This window comes from Stenella coeruleoalba (assembly GCF_951394435.1).
Source record: "Stenella coeruleoalba genome assembly, chromosome: 16".
NCBI classification, from domain to species: domain Eukaryota; kingdom Metazoa; phylum Chordata; class Mammalia; order Artiodactyla; family Delphinidae; genus Stenella; species Stenella coeruleoalba.
The window spans coordinates 42,440,920-42,457,897 of NC_137162.1; the positions used below are offsets into that span (position 1 = coordinate 42,440,920).

The window sequence follows — 16,978 nt, forward strand, 5'->3', positions numbered from 1 at the left end:
CAAGATACACTGAATTCTTTTTAGGTCATCCTTCACTACAATATGCAACAGAGATAGAGTTTAAAGAATAAGACAATTATTGTTTAAAGAAGGGAATGGGACAAGACTTAAATAATTGTTCATTTGTAATATTTCAGCTATTCTTAATAATGGTACTAATAAAGAAAAGATCATATATATAGTCTCTATTATGATATTTAATTTCAAATGAAATAACTTGGGGAAAACCACACAACAATGAATTATACTTCAATGTTTGACATTTCATTATATTCAGTCTATTTTCATATAAGAATTATCCTCATCACCTTAGAGGAGTTAGATCAAGGGTGGTTTCCCAAGATACATAGGAAAAAAATATCTGCTCTTAAGGAGCTACCACACACATGGAGAAATGCTAATCAAAAGCATACTATGTGCAAGGCCGAATACGATATCTTGTTCTTTCCATTAGTCTGTTTTTCTAAAAGAAAATACTGGGTCTACCATTTGATTGATTGCTGTTATTTTTTTAATGGTTGTAAAAATAACCATTCCTGAGTAATTACTGCTCTCACCTGCTTAGTAAGGTATTATATGTGAGAGTTACATAAAGGTAAGCAAAACACAAATCATTCAAACCAGTATCATCAGCAGGCCTATACTCTGAAAAATCATTGTTATTTTTTTGGTAACCTGCTTTCTGTTTTTTTCTTCCCTTATATGCATACAATACCTATGAATGCATATACCATATATGCATACAATACCTATGAATGCATATACCATATATGCATTTTTGCAACCTTACTTTCAGTTAACAGAATGCCATAAATACTTTCTATATTATTAAATATTTTAATATTTTTCAAAGATTATCCTTAACTATTATATACTATTCTTTTCATTAAATGCAAAATATTCCCTTTAACTGTACATAGTTTTCAATATTTCCCTATTATAAATAGTTATTTGGTGTTATTATAAAATAAATCTTTTTGTGTATTTCTGATTAGTATAAAATAATTTCCATAAAGTAGAATTACAGAATAAAGGAGGCAACTATTGAAAAGACTTTTGAAATATTGCAAAGAAGAAAAAAGAGTTATTTAGAATAGCATATCAATTTATATTTACACTCGTAGTTTATAAAAGCATTATCTCACAAATTTTTATGAGTACTGGACATTTTCTAAATTTTTGTCTTAATATTTCATATACTGTGAGTTCTTTTCATATCATTTATCAACTTTATATTAAGAATTATATTCAATTTTGCATTTATGTATTATATTTTATGTTTAGTCACTTTCCTTTTATTAATTTAAAACCAGTAATTTTCTTAGAATCCTGTCCTTTTTGTGGCATAGTAATTAAAAACAAAGCAAACAAACAAACAAAATGGGAAATAAAAAAGGAACAGGAAGTTAATTCTTTGCACAACTCATTATACCTCATCTGGGGGAAGAATAATACAATCCTCTCTCCCCATGTACATTTTATTGTATCCTTTAACATCAGAAGTAGAAAAGCATTTTGAATAGACATGCTTAATTTGAGAGTAGTAAGCCTCCCATGAAGTATAATTTTTTGAATTGATGAAAATATGCAGTATCTGTGCTTTCAAGGCACAAAAGAACTATCACAAAATTAAGTAAAACCTGACAAAAATGAATAGATTTTGTAATTTTGTCAGAAGAAGATTTTATACATACTCATTTTCTCTGGGATGTGTATATTTTCTATGTCCTGAAATGGATTAATGCCTTTAACAAGTGTTTTTTAATATTTCTAATACAGTGAGATTCTTTTCAGATTACAGTTTTCTAGGTGTGAAGGCATAATGTGGATTAATCAACTATTCTGAGAATCAGGTTACTGAATGGAGGGAGTAGCTGAAAGGAATGCACATTGGCTAGGATCTGCAATTTAGTTCAAGTAGCTTTAAGACTCAGCTCCACAGCAGGAAACCAATCCTCTATGAAAATCTGGACATAAATGCAACTGAATTTAATTGGAAAAGCCTTGAATTTTGGAGTCAATCTTCCAGAAAATGCCAAATTAAATGGAAAATTACTCTGGTTTACCTTGGAGATAGCTTCACACTTTAGAAAATTGCCTTGAGGAAGCTGCTTCTTTCTGTGATAAAGCTTTCAGTGTGTCTTTAATATGATACAAGTGCCATTATGACCCCAAATAACAGTATCAAAATATGAGTTCTATGGTATAGTTATAAAAAATAAGAGAAGTAAGCAGAAGACTAGCTTGAGTAAACTCAATTGTACATCTTCTAAATGTTAAAGTATGAAAACATGAGTTCTTCCATTTTGGAATGATAAGAAATAACCCCATAGATTTTTGTTTGTTATCCTTGGTTTTTATTTCATTTTTGTGAAAACATCTAAGAATGTTTTTATGCATAAATGGGAGAGACATCCATTACTATATATCTCAGTGTATTTAGCACATAGAAGTTGGAAAAAATACATGGATTGACTGACTTGTAATGAGAAAACACTGGTTCCTTGTTGAAAAAGGGCAACTTGAGCATTTGTAATCATCTATTTGCCATTCACAAAGCCTTGAAATAACAGCTCCCCTGTGAAGTGCTCTTTGGTCCTACCAACAGAACCTCCTATTCCTTTTCTACTTTATTTCCATTACTGGATCGTAACATTACCAACACATATACAGTCTTTTATTAAAATAGATTTATATATTCTACCCAATGGTACAACAAGGTGGGGTGGGGTGGGGTGGGTAGGAGCTATTTACTACAGGTGCAAATGATTAGGGAAGTTCATTGGCTGTAGAGAATTAAAAAATAAAACAAACCTGACTACAATGCAGGCTGCTTTTTATTGTCACCATGTGTCAGCAATTCTACATAATGACAATGATAAAATATTCCTCTCCTCCAGGGGGGATCATTCCTCCCCACAGGCACCCTCCACTTCCCACCCCTACCCCTATTTGGAACACCACTCGTTATATCCCTCCTTCAACTGTCATATATTTGAGGATAGAATCAGTTTTAAAATATAATTCATCTATCTATCTATCTATCTACATCTGTGGTAATACAGAAGACACTCAAGAAAAGTTGGTAGATCATGTCAGTAAAATAATGAATAGCACAATTAGAAGATCTAAAATAAAGGGAAAATGAGAAGGTTGGGTTTCTTACTAAAGGGATATCAAAATATATTTTTGTATTAAATCAGAGCAAAACAGTATACAAAATCAAATAAATTGTGGAAATGTTCCATAAAATTATTTTCCAAGTTGTCATAAAAAGTTATTGAAATATAGAGCAAAAAATAAAATAAGCAGCAACTTAACAAGGAAATGTGTATCTCACATCTGCTCACATGTTTAACTGTGTCCACAGAGGATGAATATTGAAATAATGACTTCTCCTTCTCATTAGTTTTCCAAATCTCAAAAAGTGACTATCAGAATCAAATCCAGAAAAATGGATTTCGGGAATTGTACATCATGATATAAAAGAAACTTTATCCTGGATGGTATCAATGATAAGTTGACAACAGTATAAACTAAGTTCAGTACCTCTGTACTGGGAAAGAGGAATTTGACAAAGTCCACAGAGAAAAACAGTAGGAGAGGATAAATTTCTTTAAATAATAAGAAAAAAATGTTAAATCCCACCGAAGTAGCAATATAATGGAGAATATATATATCACTTTATGTAATATATATATGTATATTACTTTGGAGGAGTCAAAAATTTGGAAAATGACATTTTTAAAATGCTGAAGGAAAACAGAGTTCCTATGGACTAAAAAAGCAAAATAGGCATATGCATTAACAAATATCATGGTTAACCACGTACCTAATGATGAAGAACTCCTGATTTTGATATTTAGTAAATTAGAAGTCATTTTATCCCAGAAACAAGATTGGCTATGAAGAAATTAATTTTTAGACTATGATGGAATTGAACTTCATGCAGAAAGAACACAAAAGAAAGAGGATCATCTGTTATACTAAGTACAAAGGCACTTGGTGTCACTGCAAATATAAGTTGAAAGGGGAAAATATTTATTGCTTGATGCACACTATCCCCCAATCAAATCAAATTGGAAATGATATTTAAGGATATAGACTTCCCTGCATACAGCAAAGCTAGAATTTGAAAGGATTTCAACTTGTGGCTATTAAAATCATATTATATGTATCATATATATATATATAAAAAATGCATGTGTATATATGTAGTATATATAATGTACTAGTAACAGTATATACATATACTATGCTATAATTGATATAAAATGTATCATTAGTTTAATTTATATTACATATAAATTATATATTACATAAATGCTAAATATTGTCTATAAATTATAACCAAGTTTTTATGGATTCACATATATCATCAGCTTAGAAAAATTTGTAAAATTATAACTAAATCAGAATTGAAAAGGTTCATGTAAAATAAGAAATAGTTGATGACATGTAAGTCAAAGCAAACATTACCTCTTTATTATCCTGTAATCTCCATAAGGACAGAGATCTTTATCCTTCACTGCCTTATTTTGAGCCCCTAGTGAATAAAGAGTTACATAAAAAAGAACAGTCACCAACAGACATAATAATATGGTGTCAGGAAAGAGATGAATTACAATAATTTGAAATAATCTATTGTTGGGGTACTAATAAACAGAAGAATATATAGTTGGTGGTGAAGCTCTAAATTAAAGAATGCAGAATATGATAAATTGCTACAGATGGAAATTGCTCTGGGCCATGACCATCTTGTTTCTGGGTATTTTTGTTGTTTTTTTTTAACACACTGAAGTTGAGATTTCAGTGGATTGTGGGAAAAATGATCATAATATCAAGAAGTAGATTCTAAACGAAGAAAAGTGGTACAGATGAATATGAGTTATCTGTTACATAGAACCCCCTGGGAATATTCCTTCTTCCTTCAAGGCTTATTTTTAGTTATCCCTTTTCACTTTTAGCACAGAGTTTAAGAATTTTGCTTTCTTTTCTCTAATGCTGCTATTTTTCTTATGTTGGCTTAACTATATCCAGACATGTATATTGCAGGTCACCAATTTGGATTCCTTAAATTGTTGCTCCCAAAATAATCATGCAGTTTTCCTAATTATTTTCTTACTATTAGAAGCTTTAGAAAAACATTTTGGATTTAATAAGAAATTATACTAATGGAAAAAGTAGGAACATGTCACCTAAAAAGTACTAGTACTTGTTGTAAAGGGTGTATATGCTTTCTTTTATTAATTGTTTTAGTTTTCTTCCCTGACTTCCAGGGGCTTAGCAGTCCCTAGTAAACATTTAGACATTTATGTTAGAATTTAACCCAACCAAATCCTGTTTGGTTTGAAAGTACATAATCTTAACAATTTTTACCTGAGAGTAATTTTTGGAATGAACACCTTTTTTTTTTTTTTGCGGTACGCGGGCCTCTCACTGTTGTGGCCTCTCCCGTTGCGGAGCACAGACTCCGGACATGCAGGCTCAGCGGCCATGGCTCACGGGCCCAGCCGCTCCGCGGCGTGTGGGACCTTCCCGGATCGGGGCACGAACCCGTGTCCCTTGCATCGGCAGGCGGACTCTCAACCACTGCGCCACCAGGGAAGCCCTCAATTTACTTTTATTTATTAAAGCATACTTTCTTCAGATTTACTTAGTTCTTACAGCATATCCTTTTTCTGTTCCAGATCCCATCCAGAATACATTACATCCAACTGTTACATTTCCCTAGGCTCTCTTGGCTGTAACACTTTTTCAGACTTTCATTGTCTTTATGATCTTAACAGTTTTCAAGTATTCCTGGTGATCAGGAGTACTGATTAAGTACTTTGTAGAATGCCCCCTCTATTTAGATTTGTCTAATGTTTTGCTATGATTAGATTGGAGCGATTTTGTATGGGAGGTCGGCCATGGAGAAGAAGTGTAATTTTAATCCAGCTGTATCAGGGGCATATGTTATTAACATGACATCACTGTTGATGGCAACTTTGATTTACACAGTCAGAGTTCCTGGTTCTCAGGTCTTGGTACTTGAACTAGAACTACATCACTGGCCTTCCTGGCTCCCCAACTTGTTTCAGGTTTCTCCACTGAAAGTAACCTCTTTTCCCACTTTTCATACTGTACATATGTACTCCACATTCAAGCAATGAGAGTTATGCTCCACCTCTCTAAGGGAGGGTATTTCTATTTCTTTTTTCTAATTATAATAATTGACAATTATAGACCTCTTAAAATATATGAAAAGAAACAAAATTTATAAAAATAAAAGTTATCTATAATCTGACACACGCTTATTACATAATATCGGTGATTTCAAAGTGTGAGAGTTGTAACATAGGTGGCATTTGTTACCAACGTCATATTGTGAGAATGTACTTCTTTTTATTCTCTTTCAAATCTATGAGAAAATCAAAAATAAAGTTTGGTGTTTGTCTGTTATTTGCAATTGTCTGACACCAAACCTTTTTTAACACTACTGGGGCAGCCTCAGGCTCATGTGTTTACAGGCAACTCTTTCTACGTGGATCAAAATGACAATATTTTGTTTTCATCATATTTATTTTTAGGAACATGTTCATTTTTTTTTGCCAATAACACTAGCTTCAAATTATAAAAGTAAAATCATATTACACATTAAGAAGTATTTTAAAACTAAAATGCTGATTAAAAACATATAAGTAAATAGTGATACAGATGGTATACAGAAATAGCAAATATGTGATTGACAGTTGTTTGAGAAATGTTAATCTAATATAAAAAGTAGCAAGCTATCAAAACTATTGGTAGAATTCAAGTGTGTCTTCAGGTGCATGAACCCTGTATAAATATTTTTTTCTTTTGCTCAATGCCAGGGAATATAAACAATTTAATTTTTAAAAATATAAAATCCATGGGCTCATTTGAGGTACAATGATTTTTCAAGAGAACTTTAGAATAATGGGTAGAAAAGAAGTTACATATTTGTTTATTGTCCAATTAGTGTACATGAAAATTCTTCATAGTATTCAGGTACCATTTCTTTCTGTTTAGGTGTAGAAACCATCTCTTCCTGTTCTTTTTTGAAAAACAAAACAAAAAACAAACAAACACACACACATGCACACCACACGATAACTCAAATTTCATATGCCATACCCTCCAGAAAAAAGTCAGTGGCACTTGTACTCACAATGCTGTATCTCTTCAATAGAGCTGTTGTATTGAAGCCATATAAATTTTCTTATCTCTATAGTTCCCCGATATCATTTAGTTAATGCTTGTTACTCATAAGGCTGCATCATCCATTGTATCACCCAAGAACGCTGCCTTTTAATGGCTTTTTCTCTGAGTTTGTTATTCTGCTTTGTTAATGATGACCAGAAGGCAAATCTCAACCAGAACATGAAGGAAAATGTAAAAGATTATTTAAAGTAAAAGGTTATGTTAAATATAGTCTTTGGAATTTTATCAAGTAAATGTAGAACGGAACTTCCAACTATGTCTTCATTTTAACTGTTTAGGCCTTAACTGCCCCATTTCTAAATGTGATCTCTTTGAATGCTACTGCATCCTGCCTTTCATACACCCATCATCAGCAAGGAGGATACTGAGAAGCCCATTGTCTGATTGAGTCAGTGGTTGCATTCCCACGAAGAATGTTTATTCTACCTCCAGCCTGTGAGGATCCAATTTCATCTCCACATTAATCAGCAATAAGAGAGAGCCCATCAATCAGAAGGGCCATGGGTTTGTTAAGTCCTCATAAAGGACAGAACAGCCACCCTGTGGGTGCAACCATGAAAGACTGTCTGACTACATGATTCAGACCTTAGGTGGGAGGATAACTGACTGTCCTGGGTGCCATTGGAGGCAGCACAATGAAGTCAGTGGAGCCTGTTACCACACACACACTGCCTTTGAGGCTGCACAATGGTGGGAACTGGAAAAGCGAAACTCCATACATTGGTCCAAATATATGGCTTTAGGTTGGTGATGGACCAGTAGGCAGAGCCCTGAACTTAACCTGGCTCTAATGTGAAGGAGAATCATCCAAAATCAGGGTGTCAACTCTATTTTGGTGACTTAATTCAGGCAAGTGGATCATCATACTGCTCTGTGGAACAAAGGCCAGACCAGCAGGTACCAGGATGAGCACATAGGTGTAATTTTTCCCTCCTCCTAGCTTCCCAGGGCATGTGATTGGCCACATGATTAGACTTCCCTGAAGGGGAGAAATCTGGACTGAATTCAAGTCTGAGACTGCTCTTCCCAGATGGCACTTTTGTGATCTCTCAATCCTAAGCATCAGAAGGGAACTGAGCAAATTTCTAGGAAAGCACTCCAAAGCTTGGGGACTTTGGGAGCATATCTGAGGGGATGGGCCTCCAATTGCTGGGTATAAGTGTAGTATTAATTTGGTTATGCCCTAACTTTCCCCTTGGGAATATACCACAAAGCATTCTCATTGTTAAAAATCTTTCGGTACCTAATGTTGAATAACTGAAAAATAACACCTAACGGAGATTTCCTAATTTCATAATTTTGAAAATTTTGGTAATTTGACATATTAAAAATGTCAATGTTTTGATTCCTGACTTTAACATTTTATATATATTAGATATAAAATTTATATGTCCTTTCTAAAAATTTTTAATGTCTAAGAATTTATATTTTTATCTGTTTTGTATGTTAATGTGTTTCTTATTAAGTCTCAGTGCTTCAATTATTTAGTATATTAATCCAAATATGGTCCCAGTCTGATGTTTGCCTTAAAATTATCATAGATTTTATGCATAGCTTGTATAAAATAACATCACTGGTAGTTTTTCCTTGATTTTTATTCTTTGAAAGTTCTTACCCTATTTAAAATTGATTAAATAACTTTGTTTTTTTTATCCATTTGTATTTATAACCTTTGGAATTTATATGTTAAGAACAAAGTTGATTTTTTAATTTTACAAAATATGTTTCATAAAATCATTTGTAAAATTAATAACTCAATGCTCATTAATGTATGATTTTTTATTGTATATTAAATTCACATAAATAAATAGGATAGTACACTATTCAATTTATTTCTCTTCTCTGTGTGTGTATATATATATATATTAAAATGCTTTGAAGTTTACTGTAATTCTTAATTCTTTTTAAAGCATTTTGTTCTAAGTATCAGAATTAGAAATGAAATAGTTTGTTTGATATACTTTAATGTAAAATTGAGACTTTTGCTAAAGAGAAAACCACAGACCCAAAATGGCATAGATTGTTCTAAAGCCCATGATACCAAACCTAGATTTAATACCTGACCTAATTGCAGTTTTGATCTGCCCCAGAATTGTAATCTTAAGTGGCAGTCTGGAATTTCCTGGTCAGCACCAAAGAGGTAATCTGTTACATGGGCCCTTTCCATCCCCCATCCCCTAAAGGAAGAGGAGCTAATCTGAACCATAAAGGACCCCTCCCCCCTCACTGTTGTTCCCTATTCCCAAAAATGACCTTGCCTGAAATAATTCTTTCTTTTCTTTTGCTTTTTTCTTTTCTTTGGCTAAGAACTTCCATGCCCCACCCTACTTCTGCCTATAAGAACCTTTCATTTTTGCAAAAGCCTTCAGAGCATCTGTCTGTTTACTATATGGGATACTGCTCGATTCATGAATTTTTCAATAAGGCCAATTAGACCTTCAAATTTACTTGAGTGAATTTTTTTTTTTTAACACTAAGTCATTAACATAATCTGGAGATTTAAACCAGATCATTCAGATCTATGTGACAAAATGAAAATTATCACCAAATGCACATACTATAGCTTGAAAGTAAGCAAAATTTTACTGACCTATTACATATAAAAAGAATGATTGTTAGAAAATAAAAATTGATGTATAATTTGATTAATTCAATTTGTTATTAAAATGATATTGAAAGTAATGTATCCATTATGGCATCTATAAATTCTGTACATCTTAACCACTACTTACATTTAAACACAATATTTTTTATTACACCTCTAACATATGCCATACCAAGGTTGTTTTTATCATTAGACATAACCAAGTAATGGAAAATAGGTTCCAAATTGTTTTACAATAACTAAATGTAAATTTGTAAAAATATTAAAGCATAAAGCTAAAACGAAAGTGAGATCACTGTTGGATCAAAAATTTGGAAGATGAATATGCGTACATATATATTTATATACATGTGTCATGTATTTGTGTACATATGTTCACACAAACATACACATACACTCATTCATAGTGACTTATATTAGAGCCATGTAATGTACAAGAAAGACCTGAGTTTCAGATCTAACACATACTAACTGGGCAAGTATTTAACTTAACTAGGTCTTAGTTTTATATATTGTAACTTTGTATATAAGACATTCCAGATTGGAGAAGAAACATTTTTCAAATAATGGATTCTTTAAGAAAATGTTATTTCTCTTTCTATCCCATTCTTCTCTCATTTCCAAAGCCTATTATTTCACCTTATTTTTGCCTTTCCATCTCCCTCTGCACATGTGGGCCTGTATCTGCCACCCATTCCTTATGGATACTGTTTTATCACTTTTTCTCTGACCCCAAACAGCTTCTACCAAATCATATACTTTAGCATACAATCATATCACAGATTGGGAAAAAAAATGTTTGCAAAAGACATATGTGATAAGGACTGTTATCCAAAATATACAAAGAACTCCTAAAATTTAACAATAGGAAAATGAACAACCCCATTAAAAAAATGGGAAAAGACCTTACACAGACACCTCATCCAAAAAGATATACAGATGGTAAATAAGCATATGAAGAGATGCTCAACATCATATGTCATTAGGAAATTACAGATTAAAATAACAATGAGGGGCTTCCCTGGTGGCACAGTGGTTAAGAATCTGCCTGTCAATGCAGGGGACACAGGTTCAAGCCCTGGTCTGGGAAGATCCCACATGCCATGGAGCAACTAAGCCCATGCTCCACAACTACTGAGCCTATGCTCTAGAGCCCGCATGCCACAACTACTGCGCCCGCAAGCTACAACTACTGAAGCCCATGCGCCTAGAGCCCATGCTCCGCAGCAAGAGAAGCCATCGCAATGAGAAACCCGTGCACAGCAGTGAAGAGTGGCCCCCTCTTGACGCAAATAAAGAAAGCCTGTGCACAGCAATGAAGACGAGATAACGAGATAGCACTACACACCCATTAGAATGGACAAAATCCAAACCACCAACAACATTAAATACTGGTGGAGATGTAGGGCGACAGAAACTTTCATTCATGGCTGTTTGGAATGCAAAACAGTATATTCACTTAGGAAGTTTGGTGGTTTCTTCCTAAACATACTCTTACCATACAACCCAGCAATCGTCCTCAAAATTTTACCCAAATGAACTGAAAATTTATGTCTACACAAAAAATACACATGGATGCTTATAGCAGGTTTATTCATAATTGTCACCAACTTGAATTAAACCAAGATGTCCTTCAGTAGCTGAATAAATAAAAGATGCTACATTCAGAAAATGGAATATTATTCAGCCTTAAAAATAAGCTATAAAACTATAAATTATACTATATAATTCCAACTATATGACATTCTGGAAAAGGCAAAACTATAGAGATAGTAAAAAGATCAGGGGTTGGGGAGGGAGTGATGAATAGGTAAAGCACAGAGGATTTTTAGGGCAGTGAAACTATTTGAATTGATATTACAATGGCATATTCAAGTCAGAATACCTCTGGCAAAACTCATAGGACATACAACACCAGAAGTGAACCCTAATGCAAACTATGGACTTTGGTTGATAATGATGTGTTAATTTAGGTTCATGACTTGCAACTAATGTACCACTATGGTGTGAGATGTCCACAGTCTGGGAGATTATGCATGTATGGGAGTAAGGGGTATGTGGAAAATATCTGTATGTTCCTCTCATTATTGCTGTGAACCTAAAACTTCTCTGAAAAATAGAGTCCATTAAAAAAATACCTGGCTACAAATTTTACCTCATTTAAACTTGTATAAGTTATTTGTGTGTGAATACTTTGGTGAAATTTGGTGTGATTTTCCAATACTTAAAGGGAATCACAAGATGTAGGCATTATTTTTCATGATTGTCTATGTTACTAAAAGCTTTTTGATGCCCAGAAATCAGATCAGACAGACCATATCCCATAGTACAGTTTCCTGTTTTTGTAATTATTCAATTATAAATTCAGAAGCAGAAGGACATTTACCAACTTTACACTGCCCAAATTTAATCCAATTTGTGAGAGGTAATGGATGGATGAAGTCTAGTGACATCCTTTACTCTGCTAGCAAATGGAAGTTGAAATAGAGACAGGTTTCAGAAGTAGAGAACATTGATTTCTATTTAACCTGGTATATTTACCTGCACACAGAGCTCATATTAATTCTCTCCAGGGAGGTTTTCCTATGAGAAGATAAGTTTTAAAAAGGGATAGAATTTGACCACACACACACAACACTCATGTGAATGTACACACAGACTGAACAAGTTTTATATATTTATAACTTAGGAGTTACATGTGGGAAAAACCTTATGAACAGAGGTAGCCATCTTACAAATCAGCCCTGTCCAAATATGAGAAAACAATTACTCAAACTCTTGACCTCGTGGAATGTTGGAAAGAACACTGAATCCATAGTCAAATAGTTCAGAGTTTGGTCCTTACACTTAGTTGCTTTAAGAATTTGGGGAAGTTACTGAATTGGGCAAGTTCAGAAGTTTATTGAAAACATTATGCGTTTGATAAATAGAAATTCTTCCTCTTACAAGTTGGAAGATATTTTGGTCACAGTAGTCACTGTTTTTGATACTCAGTCGTCCTCTAACAAACTGGTATATTAGTTCATAGCCTGCACATAGTAGAATAATATAAATTGTATGTATATTTGTTGTACATAATGTGGATCTAGTAAATGGCAGTTTCTAAAGTATATATATATATATATGAAACTATATCTGCATTCATCATAATATATACTTATAGACACATAAACGTATATACATATATATCCCACATAAATTATAATCTTAAATCCTAAAATTAACTCATCTGGCAGATTCTATTTTCTTTATTTTGAAAAAGATAAAACAAAGTTCAGAAGTGTTAAGTGACTTGCCTGAGGCTGTACACCTAACAAGTGTCAGAGTTGAAATTCAAACCCCATCCAACTGGCACCAGAGCCAGAGTTCCCTGCACTACACAGCACTGCCCCCTACCTCTTCCACCCTGGAGTCATCAGACATTATTAATTTTATAACTTACTAAAATGGCATGAGAGCTGAAGCAAGAAGGCAGAGATTCTCCTTAATTGATATCAGTTGGGAACATTCTGACAGGTGACAAATCTTTTGCTGCTCTGGGCATGTCCCAAATGACCTCAAGAACACTTTAAGTATTGATTTACAACAGAATTTTAGCAAGTAGGTGAATTTGCAAATCTGGAATCTCCTCCCTGCCTTCCCTCCAGATATAGATATATCTATATCTATACACATATCTACATCTATACAAATACGGATGTATAGAGTTGATCCTTATTACTCACAAAGTCTTTTTCCTTGTACTTTGAAAGTATAGGCAGTGGTAGCTACTAGCCTATACTCTAGAATCTGTTCTCCTATTTGAAACATGTACAAAGGGTCACACTAAGAAAAAGAAATGTCAAATTAGTTAACACATGTATTAGGGCCCGACATTGTATCAGACATTATTAATTTTGTCACTTAATGGCATAGAATATACAGTAGATTCTTCAGGGTTTTTTTTATCGGAGTATAATTGCTTTACAATGTTGTGTTAGTTTCTGCTGTACAGTGAAGTGAATCTGCTATATGTATACATATATCCCCTCCTTCTTGGACCTCCCTCCCCCACAATCCCACCTATCTAGGTCTTCACAGAACACTGAGCTGAGCTCCCTGTGCTATACAGCAGGTTCCCACTAGCTAGCTATCTTACGTTGAAGCTAAGATATTTGTTTAAACCCTCATAGTTAAGAAGTAGATGAACAGGAATATTTTTTAGGATAAATTTAAGTCTCCTTGTTTCTCTTTCCTTAAATTTCCTCATTTATCTAAAAACTTGGGTCAGATTTAAGGGCAAATTGATTTACAACTAAAAAGGAAGGTTGCTCTGTAAAACTGATAATTAGACTACAGGACCCAGATAAGATCAAAAGAGTTAAGGATAGGGAATTCAAAGGGGTTGAAAGATCAGCATGGATGGATCTGGTTGTGCCTTTTTTTCTCCACCCACCAGGCCAAGGAAATAAAACACAGTGCTTAATATCCACATTTCCCATATGCCAGGAAAATGACAATAAACAAACAAAATTTTGTAATGAAGAAAACAGCATCCTAAGCACACAAATAATAGTGGCACCTGGTATTCCATTTCTGACTTAAGACATGGTCTGTTGCCTGGGGCAGCAGTCTCTGAACTAAAAGAAAAAATACGTTCACTGACTTTCTCTTTCTTTCATTTCTGGGCAACTTTCTCATCTTTGCCTAAGTATTTCCTATAACTGCAGTGGCAGTATAATAGTCCTGGGTCATAGGTGTATGTAGTTGGAGCAAACAGCCTGCTGTCACTCAAATCTTCAAGGTACTCCCAACTCCACCCCAGTGAAAAAGGCAGAGGCCAAGAGTCTAGTCTATTCTAGTTCACTAGAATTCCCTATTAACACTTCGGGCCAAACCCTTGAAAAATTACAGACGAGTGCATTGTCCCCCTAGTCTTTGACCTGAATGTACATTTTCTTCAGGATCTTCATGGGAAGAAATACTTGATTAAGGACACAATTTGGTTGTTCCAGGATCCACTGCCATCAAGCCATTTCTAGGTGTCATTTATGTATATCAACATCAAAACCACATTCTATTTTTAGCTGTTCTTTTTTTTTTAATCCTTAACTAGTCCCTTCATTGTGTGCATTATCTCCCAGGCTTCTTCTCTCTTTTAGAATTCTTCCCTCTTACCCATGTGCTTCTTGGTGGGTAATTATCAACATATACAGTCTTCTTCCTTTTGCAGCTCTACCCATTTGTGTCAAAGACTGCATGGCGCTTGTTTGCTCCATCCCTGGCTATTTATTTGCCTGCACTAGGGTCCAGTTTCATGCTATCCTTTTGTAGCTGTTTTGAATGTTGTGAAAATACTCCCAACTGCATACACAAAAACGCAGAAGGATATACTCAGTGACAATCACCAAATAGCTTTCCTCTTTCTTTTCCTTTTATTGTATCTATATAAGATGATAGATGTTAATTAAACCTATTGTGGTAATCATTTCACTATATATGTAAATCAAACCATCATGCTTTGCACCTTAAACTTATACCATGATGTATCGATTATTTACCAGTAAAACTGGGGGGAAAAACCCCCCAAATTCTAACATTTGCATTGAGTCCTTATCCATTTCATTCTTAATCCTATGCATTTTCCACTGTAATTCTGTCTTCTGAGTTACTGGTAGTCTTTTTAGTATTTTATATTAGCTATCTTCTCATGATTCTTAAGATTTTCACATTCATGTATATGTTTTAGTGAAAACATGCTCCAGGATGAGGGGCTCTTAGCTTAATGCCAATGGAATTCTCTAGATATGGCATATGGGATTCATAGATCTAAATACTCCCTAAAATTTTGTAAAATTTGTGTGATTGTATGTGTGTTTTAAACTATTTTGGAATAGAATTCATAGGTTTATAATATTATTAGTGATTACCATGCAACCTCCTAAATCTTTTAAATGTCAATGTTATATAAAATTATAGTAATGACGAAAATAACAATAACGAATCCATAGTGTAACAGAAACAATAACAACCTCTACTGTTTATTGAGTTCTTACAATATTTTTAAGTAGTATGCTGAGGGCTTTATATACTTAGTCTTAATTAATTCTTATAGTAAATTAGTGAGAGTTTTTTTTAAAGATTAAGAAACCAACTCTCAGAAAGACTAAGTCCCTTCCTTAAAGCCTCATGCAGGTTAGTAGAAGTGACAAGATCATAAAAAGTTCTACCTGCCTCCAGTGCTTATATCCTCAGGACATCATACTAATAACCTTATGCAGGCTAGACCAAAGGACTTTCACAATTTAAAATATTCTCTGCCCTAGGACATGTATTAATATTAAGCACAGTATTAGTGCATATTAAGCTAAGGAAAAAGAGTTTTATTTAGGTCATCAGGGAGTAGGTAGTGTCTTTTTCAGTTTTACCACCCTCCTTTAAGGCTGAGTCAGACTAAATAGCAAGAATAAATATGGCCAAACATCAACATGATTCCAAATTAAATTATTATAATCTCTTTATGATTGGAAAAATATATATAATTTTTGAAAGTTTTTGTTAGGAAGGTATATGAATGTATATCCTATATTTGAGATTTTTAAAACTCATGCAAAAAATGGCCTTAGCCATCTTTTCCATACTGGTTACTTGAAGGGTGATTGGACCAATCCAAAAGAACCAAAATCTATTTCAGGGTTAACCACTCCCTGCATTATTTTGGGTATAACACTAAAAGATTTTTAAGACTCATCTTTTTCAACCATAAGGAATAAAACTGTTGGACCAGGGGATCACTTTTTTCCCGTATTCTTTCCAATGCAAAATGATTTGTCCCAACTTTTGCCATCATTTTATTGTCTTCTTGAAGCCAAATTCTGTTTTACCATATTCTCTCTCTTTCTCCCTTTCTGTGTACGTGTGTGTATGTATCTGTGTATGATCAAATTAATGCTTAATGCAGCAACAGAATTGCAAAGATTAGCTTTTACTCTTTCATCAGCTGGATATAAGCTTACATTCAATGTGTACCATCTTTCTCTTAAATAATCTGACTATATGTGACAATTAAAATAATATGCATGGGGAAGCACTTTGCCTGCTTAGCTTGATAAATGCCCTCCATAGTTATGCTTGCTACCCTTCACACTTTTTCCCTCTAGGATAAGA

At 33.8% G+C, this 16,978-nt stretch overlaps 1 protein-coding gene across 3 annotated transcripts in view; it reads right to left on the reverse strand.

The window, feature by feature from the left end:
- LOC307175180 (uncharacterized protein) overlaps positions 1 to 16,978 on the reverse strand; it is a 310,674-nt gene that overhangs the window by 152,814 nt on the left and 140,882 nt on the right. The window contains exon 2 of one of the 3 annotated variants that reach the window (XM_079900047.1): positions 4,480 to 4,546. The exons of the other annotated variants lie outside the window; for them this stretch is intronic. The gene's annotated coding sequence lies outside the window, so the exon portion shown is untranslated. The remainder of the gene's footprint in view (positions 1 to 4,479; positions 4,547 to 16,978) is intronic. 3 annotated transcript variants of the gene reach the window in all.